This window comes from Castor canadensis, chromosome 13, assembly GCF_047511655.1.
Source record: "Castor canadensis chromosome 13, mCasCan1.hap1v2, whole genome shotgun sequence".
Classification (NCBI taxonomy): Eukaryota; Metazoa; Chordata; class Mammalia; order Rodentia; family Castoridae; genus Castor; species Castor canadensis.
The window spans coordinates 31,491,495-31,503,811 of NC_133398.1; the positions used below are offsets into that span (position 1 = coordinate 31,491,495).

Consider the following 12,317-nt stretch of genomic DNA (forward strand, 5'->3'; position numbering starts at 1 on the left):
TATTTAGAGAGAAAGTAAAAAAATTCATCAAAAACATGTAAAATATTTTAATTAGTCAAGGGAATCCCATGTGCCAGTGTGGTATGTAAAAACATTTAACCTGAAATTTTGGTTCTCTCTCATCCTGCTTATAATGTTTATTCCCACAAGAGAGTATCAGCATTTCTATATATTAGAGAAAAGAACTCTATCCTTGACCCTCAACACACTACTCAATCTATGTCTTTTTCAAACTAATAGACTTAACAGGCATCACTCATTTTTCATGTGTAGATATAATTTGCCATGATTTCCTTCAGGGCATATCTCCATGATATGCTTTGTGAAAGAATTAGTTTGAGGTATAGAGGTGGGCGAAAGCATGGGGATGAAGCAGAGACAGCATCAGAAAGTTCTACCAACCAAGCACCAATGTGACTTTTTCAACACCATTACTACATAAATCCCAGACTTAGAATGGGCTGTGTTTCTGAGGGGTTGGTAGGACTGGTTCCAAGAGATCAAATAACATGAAGGACTTAGAAGCTTTATGCACAAAATAAAAAGTGTTATAAGTCACTCGGGATGATCTGGGTGTAATGGGTCAGTGAGGAGCTTAGATGAAGAGAAGAATGGATTCTAAGCCCAGAGCAGTGCCTGAACCTAAGATTGTTTCCTGATTCAGCCTGACAGTCCAAACATGAGCTCTGGAGAAAGGACCAAAAAAGAAGAGCTAGTGTCACTATACCCTTCAAAACATTGGAAACAAAAGCTAGTATCGACAGAATTGTACCAGAGATTACCTATTATGTGGTCTATTCATACTTCAGCAGTACTTTGTTTCCTTACCTTATGTGGAACTGACTCCCAGAAACAATAAGGAGAATCAGAAAATATAACCATGTTTTTGGTTCCTTCTTCATGAAAAAATTGTAAATTCCAAATATACAACAGTCTGGGACAACAGTACACTCAAAATGATTCCCTTTTGAAATATCTGGTGTCATAATGTATCAGGGGACACAGGTTTCTATTTCTGTATGTCAGGCTCTGCTCATCAAAACATTGACTGGGAAGTACCTTACATGGACAATGAAGATGTGCTCAAAAGGAACAAAGAGGCTGCTGTTGATGTCATATTTAGACATTGCTTTAGCCTTAATGCCCGGAATTGGTGCTCTGCTAGTCATACTGAAGTCACTTTTCTCATCTGTAATCCTCCATCATTTTTTTCTTAAGGAGATCATAGGGGCATTTTAGTCTGATTGTAATGAGGCCAACATATCATGTTGGTATATAATATTCTTTACTACGATAAATGGGAAATATTTGCTTGTTACTGGAGAATAGAGACATTTGTTTCAGAGAGAAACACTGAGGAGAGAAATGGCAAGAATAGCAGCAAATTACTATCTGTGTTTGAGATTCTTGATTACAGAGGTGGGGGACTGAAAGTCATCGGCCTGCCTTAATAAGGTTTTGGTCAATGAGGACGGCCAGAATCTGACTCATCACTCACATGGGATTTTTAACAACAGGAGAATTTCTTTGAGAGCACTGGTGACAAAATGGAATCATAATCAAGGACAGATCTTTTTTCTTAAGCAGTTTGCAGGAAACTCACAAGTCTGATCCCCTGAGAATTGGAAATCTTAAGAGCAGTTAGACTTAGTGCCTTTAGCAAGGCCATTGGGGTTCTCAGGGAAGGCAATGGCAATAAGGCATGTTTCTGAGCCAAATGACTTAGAGGGTGACAGCTGAAGGGAAATGGGACCCAGAACAGGAGAGAGGACACACAGCATGTTGGCTGCATAGAGGTGACTGCCAGGCACAGGCAGGCACAGCTACATGTCTTTTCTGTAACTCTCAGAAATTATCCCGTGAGAAAGTAAACTCTGGGCAAGAACTTGAATTTTGTTTCTGCTCAATCCCCTGTGTCTAGCCCTTTGTGGGTGCTCAATAAATATTTATGGAATAAATTCAGGATATCTTTAGAGAGGCTGATTGCCATCAATTCATTCAGTGAGTATTTGAACCACCACAATTTGATCATTAAAATATTCATGGCATAACTTTGTAGACACCAATTAATGGGTTCTATTTATTTTGTGGACAGATAAATTTAGTTTGTGTTAACTCATTAAAAGAGGCTTTTCTCCTTCTGCAGGGATTGGAGAGAGCAGAGCACTGAAGGTGAGGGCCAGGCATGATTTCTGCAATAGCAGATCCAGGGGGTCTGCATAGTGATTCTGTATTTTTGAGTTTGGGATGTTTTTGGTTTTTTGTTTTGTTTTATGCCTATGAATGGTGGGTGCTCATAAGACTCACTTCAGTCTCATTGATCAGATAAAGGATGGCTGTGGGTAGCTCAGAACCCTCCAGAATCCATGTTTCTTTTGTGTGATTCTCATATACCAAGGTGAATGACTGCAGCAGTGCCCAAAGCTTCTTAGAATCAAAAACTTCCTCACACCAATCTATACCAAGTCCCTACTACCCCTCATCGTGTAGTTCCCCAACATAAGTTGCCTGTTTAAAATTCAAATGTATTACCTTAAAGGAGTAGCATATAAACCCATTACTAGTCATTGATACTACAAAGCAAATGAGTTTATCACTGAATAGGCATTGCCTGGGAAATGGCACACAAGGCCAGTTTTTGCTCATTTTCCCTATCTTGGATTATGATTTATTGTACAAACAAAAAACTGAAGAGGCAATAAAGTAATCTAAAACAAAAGATAAGTTCCCATCCCCACGATCCTATTGCACTAGCTTCTATTTGTCTTGCTTCCTTTTCAACTCCTATTGAAACTCAGAATCAGCTTCAACTCCAATGTTTTGACTTTCTTCTGAATAATAATGGTTAATATTTATTTAAGACTTCCTGTGTGCCAGGTATCATCCTAGAAACTCTTATACAAATTAATCACATTATGTGTAGAATATCTTGTGAAGTAGGTATTGTTTTTATCCTCATTTTACAAATGAGAGAATTGAAGTCCACAGAAGTTACATAATTTGTCAAAGCCAGCAAACAGTCAAATCAAACCCAACCATTTGGGTCTCACACCACTTTTGCAACCACTAAAACATCCCAGGAAGTAACCTGAGATTTCCTTAATTATTTTATGCACAGTTCATAAATAAAATGTGGTAGTTTGAGTAGGCTAGCCTGGGTCCTCTTCACTGTACTGTATATTAATGATAGACATTCATCCTAGATGATACAGTCTCAGAATAAATTTGATATCATTATGCCCAGTTTAAAATTTTGAAGTCCAAGAGGACTGGCTAATTAGCTCAAGTGTACAACACAAATGAAGAATACCATAAGAAATCCAGATCTTCTGACTCTAAGGTCAGGTCAGTATGTTCAGTTATCTGACTCTATTGACAATCAATTTTTTTCAATACAGTTTAAATAAAATACACAATTTGCTGTGTACTACTTTATGCATTTAAAGAAATTCCCTGTCAGTATGTAGTTTCCATAATTATTGTTGTATTGGAAGCCATTTTATAGCATCCTGGAATGATAAATCATAATGTACTTAAACACTCTAGCTGAATCTTTTATTTTCCTTTATATTTTTCTGCTATTATGAATAATGCTAGAATAAAGACATCTGTGCAGCATCATTTTTCTTTTAAAGTATTTCTTCAGGAATGGTTATGTACAGCATCTCTCATTTTGTTTGATTTTACAAACAGAGCCCCCTCTCCTTGCAGACAGCAACTGAAACAGGAAATTCTCCAGTAGCCCCTAAATGTGAGCTGCTGGTAGAGACTTGGATTCTTCTGCTCTGTGGCTGCTTCAGTGGCATTCAGCAGACAGAGCTGTGGTACCCCCTTACTGACAGGGTATCAATTTGCTGGGACACAGCCTTCTGCCTTCCAGTGACTCTTTTCTTTCTGCTATGTGTAAGGACCCACAAAAGAATCTGAAGAATGGTTGTCAAGAAAGGGTTTTAAATTGTTGCTACCTATCTGGGCTCAGGAGCATAGCTATTAAACTGCCTAAACTTCTGAGCACCTGCCCCAAGAGTGCTTTCCAAGTGGGGACAATGAACACCAATGCTCAGTAATTTGTAACCTCTTTTGGAATTGCCACTAAAGCAAAGTAAATTCTTATAATTTTTGGCCTGGTATGTCCCACAGAAGATAAATTCCTTGAATGCAGAAATTATGCCTTTGTTGAGCTCCGTTGTGGTCCCTATAAGCCAGTTGATTCTCAAATATTACTTGATGGCTTCATGTATTGAAGTGAGGGGTGTGACTTATGTTTTGTAGTCAGTTCAGTTAAACAATCACTTTCACTAAAATGAAAGATTGATGATTATAGGGGAGAGTTTTTATTCTCTGGATTGTATTACAGAAGTAATTTATTTATGCCAATTATTATATCTCATTCCATAACATTTTCACTGGGTGAAATACTGATCTTTTTTCAAAAATTCACCTTATGGGTAGCATATCAAACTGATAAAAATAATTGCTTTTAATTACTTTAGTCTCACTACATAAATAGCTCTGAGAAAAGGAGAAGTTTGCAAAGGTTTATTATGCTCAGGGTTTTTTTTTTTTTTTTCTCTTCTAGAAGCACTCTGACTTAGAAAGAAAATAAAGTCATCATAACTTCTTTCCAAACAAGTAAAAAGCACTTGGAGTTCAGTATCAATACCAGGATAAAGGAAAGTGTTCACTTACCTTAGCTGCAATCATGAGCCTTCCATTACTTGGTGCAAAATATGAGCTGTGCTCCTGGGAGAATAGGGTCATTTATGTTATTGCCATTTGGAATATTTTCAATATTTAATAATGAACTTTATTTCACAATTGTATTCTATTTGACAGTTGAATATGAGTTGCAGCCAGCTGAGAGGTGAGAAAAAGGAATATACTGTGGTAACTTTAGAAGATAAAAATAATATTGCATGAATGTTTATACTCAATAGCAAATGAGAGTTATTATAAGTTATAAAAAATTACTATTAGATCATTTTTCTGAGTCCTTCAATGTTCATAATATATAGAAAAAAGTTACTGGATACATATGTTGTAATCTACATATAAAATTCTATTTTATAAAATATAGAAAAAAGTCAATTATAGAAATGTTTAAATTACTTGAGACTTGTTTCAGGAACAAAATTCCATAGAAATTTTCTACCTTTCTCCCAGCTTCATAGTAGGATGGCTTTCCTGTGATAGGCCACATAGCATTGAAATAACCGATCATTATTACAGTGCAACTGTTTTCAGACTGTGTTGAGAGAACTCATAGGGTTCTCCTGCAGCAGAAAGAGGCCAAAGAGTTGGGGATTCTAGTTCTCTAGCTCCTTTCCCCCAGAGCAGCAACACATCTGTCTGTCTGTTTTACAGATGAGTTTTTCATCTAAATTACTTTTGGAGGGGCAAATGGAGGAAAGAGAGTTTTACTCAAAGAGCCAGTGGTATAATTTCATGAAGTTGTGATAGGTAGGTCAAATCAACCTATCATTTTTCTTGTCATTTTATAAAAGATACACCAATTTTAATGGTGACTTCAATTGCAAAACTAATGGAGAATAATCTAGAAATGAGATAGAGAACAAAAAGAAAACATTTGGATGTCTAATTGGTCCAAGATACCAAGGAACACAGAGAAAATAGAATAGCAGTAGTGAAGAAAACAAAGTAGTAATAAAAGCAAAAAGGCTTAACTACAAGTCTGGAGGGGAAAAGCACTTTCACTTTAGGCTCTGGTTCAGATATTTAAAGTGGGAAATGATGTAGTTTTCAACATTAATTTTGGCTCCTCACATCCCAGATTTTTCATAGATCTTGTTCAACTGGGATTGTAAACTTAAAAAACAAAAGAAAAGAAAAGGTACTAAACCAGGAAATGAGACTCAAAGGAATATGGAATGTAATACAGTGTGAGGATTCCAAAGGAACCAAGGTTTTTCTCTATTAAAATGCTCAGGTTACTTTTCAATACATTATTCCTTCAACATCTATTTAATAAGGATTTACAATATGCCAAGATATTCTAGGTCCAGTATAATATGATCAATAGCATTATTGTCTCCATTAGACAAGAAAGTTCTATTGTTGGAAAGCTTCCAAGCACTCACCCTTTTCTGAGTTCCTATACTGCTTTCCATATTTAATACTTACCTGGCAGGGGAGATACCATGATCACGAAGGTGGTTTTCCCAGGGCAAGGCTTATCCATTGCACTCCGGATGTGCTGACCCCTGCAATTTCCCCAAATGTGGGAAACTTGACTGCATAATTTGTGGTAGTGGGGGACTGTGTTTGTGCTCTCCCCTGTTAAAAATAATAATTAATAATATTTATCACAACCTTTTAGTATAGTTATTTTGCATGTATTATCCCCAGTACTACCCTGTAAACACCTTAAGGTCCAAACCATTCCATGCTCTTTAGGCCTGAACATGATAAGCAGGTGTTCAAGATGTGTTCGGTTAATGCAATTTTTAAAAGCCCTAAAGATAAATATTTAAATTTTCATAAAACATACTTTCAACAATGAATGTAGAGCAGGAAGCGTGAACTTTCGTCTCTACTTGCTTTTACATTAGAATAAACTTAAAGTTATATCTTGTCTTTCCTCAAGAACTATTATATATTTTATTTATTTCCACAAGAAGCCTAGAATTTGAGTCAAGACAAGTATTATTGTCTCTACTTTAAATAAGTAGTATCTAATCAGCTAAAATTATGTTTAATATATTATTACATAGCAAAGAAATCCAGGTCAACAATGTTATTCTCAAGCTTCATGTTTCAGTTGCTTTTTTTCCCTTACGTTTCCCAAATCTAATTATCAGCCAATGTACTTGGTCAGTCTCTCTCTATTTTAATCATCTGGGCTGATTATACAAGAAGGGAAAACCTCACATCTATTCAAATATATATTCAACATCTACCTAGATATTCGTATATCTATTTAGATCTGTAGTGGGGAGATAAAAATAGTAAGCAAGAAAACCTTATTAATAAATAAAAATGTCAAATGAGTAATTAGATACATAAGATTAGATAGCTAGAAAAGTTTGGCACTAAACACACAAATTGAAAATCACCAACATCTTGAAGATACTTAGTTTTGTGGGAACATATAAGATCTACTGTATAAGAAAAAAGAAAGTCCTGTTACCAAACACTGAAGAACTCAAACAGTTAGAGGATATCTTAGAAGAGAAGCAATCAATAATAGAGACTTAAAAGAATGGACCAAATGGACAGGGAGAAAATTAGAAAAGAGAGAGGTTACCAAAACAAGAGAGCTTCAAGAAGATCTTCAATGTCATATATGCTAAGAGGACAAGTAAGAGGAGTATAGAAGTCACATATTGGACCTGGCAACAGGGATGTGTCACCAACCTTAAAAAGAATTATTTTGGGGAAACGTTAGAGACTGAAGCCAGATTGGAACAGGGTTGACAAAGAGCTATTGATGCATTATGTTTAGAGAATTCTTTGGAGAATGTTGGCTATTCATTCATTTGATCCTTTTATTCATGTTTCTCATTCAACTTATCAAACAAAGAATATCTAATTTTAGCAACTAAATATCCTGATGATCCCTCAAGATAGATTAGTTGCAATTGCAAAATGTATTTGCACATAGTAGAAAGACAATCTGATATATAGAATTGTTCATTGTTAGTCAAATAATTGTAAAAAAATGTAAATTCAAAGCATGATTTGGGGTTTTAAAACAGATATTCTCCAGCCACTTTCCTGTCAATCATTAAAAGGTAAAACTATTTGTGTTTTGAAGCAAGTAGAAGCATATGAGAATGAACTCTTCCTGTCAGAAGATAGAAATATACATACCATTCTTATCTCAGTAATAGAGTACATAAACTGTCCTTCAACTAGAGGTTGTTTTGGGTCACTGAGGAGCACAGAACGTGCTATGCTTAAATCTTATTCTCAAGATGCTTAAATTAAGACATAAGGACTTTTATATTACAACATATCACTATGAATAGTAGAATTGATAATACCTGTGAGAGTTAGCATGAAGGTAAATCTCCTTACATGTTTTAATTAAATATACATGTTAAAAGTTAACTCTTATGGATATGAGCTCTTGTATCCATGTCTGACAAAAATTGCAGAATAGAGTGAAATAAATGATTCATTGGACCAGGATAATGGTGAGGATATTATAGTGAAATCTCACCCTCCTTTAAAAATGTATAATTAACTCATAAAATTGTACCTTTCAGAAGTGTCTTGATAGGGTGTTTTCCAAAATTGTCTTTTTTCAAAATGCAATTTCTATAGGGATTATCAGCTGGGATAGAAAGAATAAATTTGAGGTTTGTAATGCTATTCAACTGCAAATGACAGATGACATGACTCAAAATAGCTCACACAACCATGAGTTAATAACTTTTGTTTAGTACTTTCTGTATGTTGTATAGTGTGACAGAGAGCTAGACTGAGCTATAAAGAGATATAAGATAGATAGATAGATACATACATACATACATACATACAGATAGATACACATCTACAATCTTAGGAAGTAGATATAGTCTAATCTCCATTGTATAGATGGATAAGATTGAGAAATAGAGGCATTAGCTTTCCTAAGACATCACAACTGATTAGTATGGAATTTGAATATAGGTAGCATAGCTCCAGAGTCTTGCTCTTAACCCCTTAACCCACCTCCCTACTCTTTAAATATGCCATATCTAGTCATAAGATAATTTTGTGCCCTATTGCTAGTGCTCTTGTATTTTGACTACAAGTCATCATATGAGATCAGATGTGAGTTTTCCACTGTGGCGTCCTGTGGGTGCTGAAAAGGTTTTGGATTTTGAGTATTTGGGTTACGGATGCTCAAGCTGTATCCATAGTCTGTAATAAGAATTCTTGGACATAACAATGATGACTTCTTGGTCATCCAATTGTCTGTCCCTTGTTCTATCTCAGAAAATCTACTTTGTCCATGAACCCCACTTCAGTGGGGCTTAGATAAAGAAGTCCCCTTCTGAGATCGGAACTCTGAGCAGCCTGTTTCCTCTGCTGCAGGAATGAGATCTTGGGAATTTCCTTAGGGCTAAGCAATAACTGACCATTATAAACCAGGCTTGGAATTTACCTGATGATATAATTCCCTTAAAATGTGTTTTCCAATTAATAATATTGGGAAATTCCCTGAGCAAAGTAACCAAAAATTTTGAACCTTTATCTAGAGCCTCTTATGCAGGTTTCATGCTACAGGTCTCGGTTCTTAATCCTTTACCTACCTCAATATACCTTGTCTAAGGGGGAGGGAGGCATCACTTATCCATCCACTGTTTATAAACTATATCTCAGCTGCATAGTAACCATTAACATATGTGTACCACTTACTTTGTACCAGGCACTATTTGAAGCACTTCATACACATTTTACTCACTTTTCACCACCTGTGAAACAGGGCCTTTATCATCGTCCCCATTTTACCAATAATAAAACTGAAGCATACTGAGGTGTCACTCAGCTAGTAAATAGCCTAGCTAGAATTCAATTGGCTTTAAAGCACTCACTTTTAACTTCAGAACTCTGTCCACATGCTCTCTTGGGAACAATGGCCTCTTTCCATTAGAAGTCTCTAATTTCCCTCCCCTCCCCAAGGAATCAGGCTTCTTCCAAGCCACAATTTGTTTCCTATGTTGCCCTCACCTCCGCCTTCTGGTATTCCTGACTTATCTCCTTGGATTGCAGACTGAAGGCAGAAATGATCTTGCTCCATTTTTGTGCTAACACAAACCAGCTTCACCCTGAGCTTGGCTCTTGTTTCATAGAACCATATATCAACAAATGGGATAACTTGTCCCAATATTAGGAACTTTTATATTTCAAATTTCCTAAAGCTACAACTTAATCAGAATACTTAAAGTTCCAAGTACAATGAAATGACCATTTAACCTGTCATTTGGTTAACTCATAATCATGTCTATTCAGTTTCTTTTTGCCTTTCACTCAAATTTAGCTTCATCAACTGCATCTAGTAGTCTGTCACTTCCTATTATGAGCAACAACTTACAACTAACTTTAACAGTCTTAATATTAAATAAAATGCACTGGCATAAGGACTCCAAAGTTCAGATACTTTTGGCTTCAGGAAAAGCAAACTACAGCACAGACATGTCTTCAGTCTCAACTTCTCTTCATATTTTATTTATAACTTTTAAGGTGTTGATTCCATCCCTGGTCTCCACAGTGTTCCCTGTTCCCTTCAGCAGGCAGTTTCAGGCTCTTCCTCACAGTAATAAGATGCAGCTTTTCCAGCTATCACAGTGTCACACTGTACTTCCAAGCTAAGAGAAAAAGGTTTCCTTTCAAAGCTGCCAATATCTTGGGTGAATTGTCTGTTGCTGGGAAAAGAGGTTATCCGCCTGCAGAAAACAGAAACTAGATCCATGCCAGTCACCCTGGACTAGTATGAACTCAAAGTGGGTTAAAGGCCTTAATACCAGACCTGAAACCTTGCAGTTAGTACATGAAAGAGTGGGGAATGCTCTGGAAGCAACAGATACAAGCAAGGACTTCCTCAGTAAAACTCAAATGGCCAGTAACTAAAAGAAAGGATGGACAAATGGACTACATGAAATTTAAAAGCTTCTACACAACAAAATAAATGATCTCTAAATTGAAGAGACCATTCACAAAGTGGGAGAAAATCGTTGCTACTATATATAAGACAAAGGACTGATAACCAGGACATACAGGGTACTCAAAAAACTAAAATCCCCCCAAATCAATGAATAAATAAAGAAGTGGGCAACTGAACTAAACAGAACTTTTTCAAAGGAAGAAGTACAAATGGCCAAAAAAAACACATGAAAAAAATGCTCACCATCTCTGGCCATAAAGGAAATGCAAATCAAAACCACACTAAGATTCCATCTCACTCCTGTTAGAAGAAACCATCAAGAACACCAACAACAACAAAAGTTGGCAAGGATGCAGGGGAAAAAGGAACCCTCACACACTACTGGTGGGAATGTAAGCTAGTACAACCACTCTGGAAAACAATATGGAGGCTTCTTAAAAAGCTAAATATAGATCTGCCATATGATCCAGCAATCCCACTCCTAGGGATATACCCAAAGGAATGCAACTCAGGTTATTACAAAGGCATCCATGTTTATTGCAGTACTATTCCCAATAGCCAAGCTATGAAAACAGCCAAGATGCTCCACTAATGACAAATAGATTAAGAAAATGTGGTATCTATACACCATGGAATTTTATTCAGCCACAAAGAAGAATGAAATTTTGTCATTTGCAAGTAAATGGATGGTACTGGAGAATATCATCTTAAGTGAAGTTAGTCAGGCTCAGAAGGCCAAAACTTGCATGTTCTCCCTCACATGTGGATTATAGACCTAAAATAAATGCAGTAATATTACTAGACATGGGTCACAGACTAAGGGGAAAACGCACACAGGATGAATAGAGAAAGGGAAGAAAACCTAAAACTTGAATGTGGTTGATGTGCTCACTGTAGAGGAGCAAATATAGTAATCTTAAACTGGCAGAGTCCACTATGGGAAGGAGACTAGGAAGTAGTGAAGAGGTCTGGAAGAGATGCAATACACAAGTTCATGGAAGCAATGCTAGGAATCTCTCTGTACAGCTATCTTCATCTCAAACTAGCAAAATGCTATGTCTTTCTTATTATCTCTTGTGTTTTTCTTCAACAAAATTGAGAACAAGACGGCAGAACAGGTTCTGCCCGGAAGAAATGGGTGAGGGAGATGGCACAACAATGTATACACACGTGAGTAAATGTAAAAATTATAAAATAAAAAATACAGTGAAAACAATCAGTTTCTTTTTAAATCAGGAATGTTCAAGATTCAAAGTCTGTACAGAAGGTCAGCTCCACAGATATGGCAAATAGGAAAGCAGAAATCTTTAGGCAGAACATGCCAAAAGAAACTGAGGCACCCCCAGTTTTCCAGGTATGAAGTTAATACAACATAGAAGCACTTCCTTTGCAAAAGTCTCTCCCAAAGTCGAGGCAAAAGATAACACTGTATTCAGAAGAGGTATTTCAAAAGTAAGACAGTTTATGAGTAGTCAATTAAGGCTTCTGTCTCCACCCTCTGACTTCCTCCATTACAATTTGCTTCCTGTCTGGTAATGTTAGTGTAGGTATCATCCTAACAAAGGGACCATTTAGTTCATCTGCAAAGGTTATATGAACATATAAGTTGACATAGAAATTCTGAAATTTGGCAACTCCTAAAAATATATTACATGATCAATGATAAGTTTACAAACTGCCAGAAACTTTTCTTTAAAAGTTAGCA

The 12,317-nt window shown here is 36.3% G+C and overlaps 1 long non-coding RNA gene and 1 other non-coding gene across 4 annotated transcripts in view; one reads left to right on the plus strand and one right to left on the minus strand.

The window, feature by feature from the left end:
* LOC141415634 (uncharacterized) overlaps positions 1–12,317 on the minus strand; it is a 252,886-nt gene that overhangs the window by 120,657 nt on the left and 119,912 nt on the right. For all 3 annotated transcript variants that reach the window (XR_012440624.1, XR_012440626.1, XR_012440625.1), the window contains exons 9-10: positions 6,142–6,294; positions 4,690–4,857 (exon numbers count right to left, since the gene is read on the minus strand). This is a non-coding gene — a long non-coding RNA (uncharacterized lncRNA). The remainder of the gene's footprint in view (positions 1–4,689; positions 4,858–6,141; positions 6,295–12,317) is intronic.
* On the plus strand, positions 6,134–6,297 carry LOC141416055 (U1 spliceosomal RNA). The gene has a single exon (XR_012440981.1). It is a non-coding gene; the product is annotated as a U1 spliceosomal RNA (small nuclear RNA).